The sequence below is a fragment of the Morone saxatilis genome, unplaced genomic scaffold, assembly GCF_004916995.1.
Source record: "Morone saxatilis isolate NCDOM2014 unplaced genomic scaffold, NCSU_SB_2.0 Contig15, whole genome shotgun sequence".
NCBI classification, from domain to species: Eukaryota; Metazoa; Chordata; class Actinopteri; family Moronidae; genus Morone; species Morone saxatilis.
This window is the reverse complement of record NW_023339707.1, coordinates 22,516,566-22,518,959: the sequence shown is the minus strand read 5'-3', so window position 1 is coordinate 22,518,959 and position 2,394 is coordinate 22,516,566. Positions and strand designations below refer to the sequence as shown.

The following is a 2,394-nucleotide window of genomic DNA, read 5'->3' as shown; positions in this document are numbered from 1 at the left end:
AGCAACTACCTTCCATTCAGACTCTCCTTGGGTTGTGCAACGATGTGTCATTTTCAGCTACCATCTTTATTTGGATTATAAAACAGATTCAAGAGGAAGAATATTATTTCATCCAAATGGGTTAATTAGTCTTGAAATGGGTTAATTAGTCTTGAAATACTGTTAATAACAGCTATTAAACTACTTTCCGGGTCTTTTTTGGGTCTTACCGGTTCATTTATTTTTCACTTAAAACAAGTGAGTTCACTTGTTTTTTTTTCTCATTTTGATTGCTGACTCCCTTCGATAATCTTCTAATCTTGTTTGCAGCATGCATTGGAAATGAAAGTGCATACAAGCATAGGACAGCTGCATTATTCAAATTATTACTATTGTGAAAGGTCTGCTGCCCCCCCAACCCAACCATATCAACCAGCGCCACTCTTCCCCTTTAGTCCGAATCTTCTCAAGGGTGCTAAAATTCACTGTGAGAACATTTTAAATGTAGAGGTTGTGTAGTATGGGGAAGTACGATCTTATCAAAAACTGTGTAAAATACAAGTTCAAGTAAGTAGGACAAGGGGAAATTCTTGAAGCATTTATCAGAGACTGTGGTTTCATTCATTTTACAGACGGTGTGCCAGGCAACTCCTGTCACTGTACTGGTGTTGCTGTGGTATTTAACCACATTTCCTGCTTTACATATAATGTTAGCAGTGATGCAGAAATACTGGGGCAGCTGCGGGTGCTTGTGCGTTCATCTGCAAGGGTTACTGCTGCTGCCTCTGCTCTCGTAGTTACTGATCTATTGTGACTTCTTACATACCTGGTGTCAGAGCAGGGCTCAAGGGGCCAGGTAGCCTTGGTTTCCTGCTTTCATTGCCTTTAGATGAGGCTTGTTTTGTTTTCTTCCAGGCTTTAAGTGCTCTTCTTAAAGCGGTTACCGGCTAGAGGAGGCAGCGCTTTGTTTACACACTCGAGGACATTTTTGTGTAGCCGCTGTGCGTTTTTCCACAACAAAGGCTTGAACTACTGTCCTCTGTTGCTCAAGCACTTTGCAGCTGGGAACATCTTCTAAGTGGTGTTTCAATGATTAGCTTGCAGTCACATTATTGTCCACTTTGGACATGGAAACACATAAAAGCAAGGGTATTCAGGACTTCTTTCTGTAAAATAAACAAAAAGTAGGAACGCTTGAATCCAATACATTTAGATCAGTTTCAAGGCTAATACTATGAAGCAGATTGGACATCAGCCAGGTACAGTCAGTTTCAGGGTGTCCATGTGGTCAGTTCAGATATCCTCATCTCAAATCTGTTAATATCAAAATATTACACAAGAGACCTCTTTTCATTCTTTGAGATCAGTTCAGGTCAGATCTTTACAGAATACATGAATATATATATGAAGATAATAAAAGATAATAAGAAGTCCAACAATAAGAATAGGGATGAGATAAAGTGCTAAGAGGCAGTTTATGGTGCATCATGAGAATTAGTGTTTATATTCCATGTTGCATTTGGTGTGTCAGATTCCTTAAAGTGACGACGGTGTGTATTTTACACAGTGCATTTAGTTTTTATTCTTACTTATGAAATTGTGTTTGTTTCTTTTAAAATGCATAATTCACATTATGTTGTAAATTGCATAAATCAGTGGGCACACATTCACATGAATACACTGGTGAATAAGGCAGCATCCAGCCATAACACTAGGTACTGCTTTCTACATTAAGCTTCTTCTATGATGATGATTTTTGTTTTTGTGTCTCAGCATGTACCTAAATACCTGTTACGGGCATCGAAGCCTGCAGTCACAAGCGATGAAGCAGCTGCACCTCATCACAGTGACACCAGGAAGGCTTCAGTCAGTAAGTTATCAACTGTCAGTCCATTTCCTCACAGCTTCAAGAGTCTCTCCGTTCTCTGATGTTAAACTTTAACTGTTTTTGTGTTCACAGAGTTAAAGACAAGAAAAAGAAAGAAGCGTGCAACTTGAGCTCCTCACACCAAGAAGACTGTATCGTCTTCAATATCTCAGCAGATTAAGGTGCTCCTGTCAGAGGTGACCACATGGTGGCAGCATTGTGTTAGCAGACGAGTTCCTGCCATAAACATCATGTGAAGGAAGAGAGCAGAAGCTTTCTGCTGGATGTTTCTTTTCACAGTGAATGTTGTTCAGTATCCTGTGTAAAAACTGTTGAATGTTTGTCATTTTGCCTCTATTTTATACTTTTGTAACTGTCAGTAGATTTATAGTAAACGTTACTCAAACAGGAGTGAATAGTGCATTTATTTGGGATCATTTTCAGTGTCGGATTAATACACAATGGGTGCTATAGTGAGTATTTACAGCACCAGGATGGTGTATGTTCCCATGTTTTTGGGAAGCAGTGGACCTCATTGTATGTGTTTA

At 39.3% G+C, this 2,394-nt stretch overlaps 1 long non-coding RNA gene across 1 annotated transcript; it reads left to right on the top strand.

The window, feature by feature from the left end:
- Positions 1 to 1,533: 1,533 nt before the first annotated feature.
- Positions 1,534 to 2,257, top strand: LOC118324754. Its single transcript, XR_004796571.1, has 2 exons — positions 1,534 to 1,849; positions 1,940 to 2,257. It is a non-coding gene; the product is annotated as an uncharacterized LOC118324754 (long non-coding RNA).
- Positions 2,258 to 2,394: the final 137 nt, after the last annotated feature.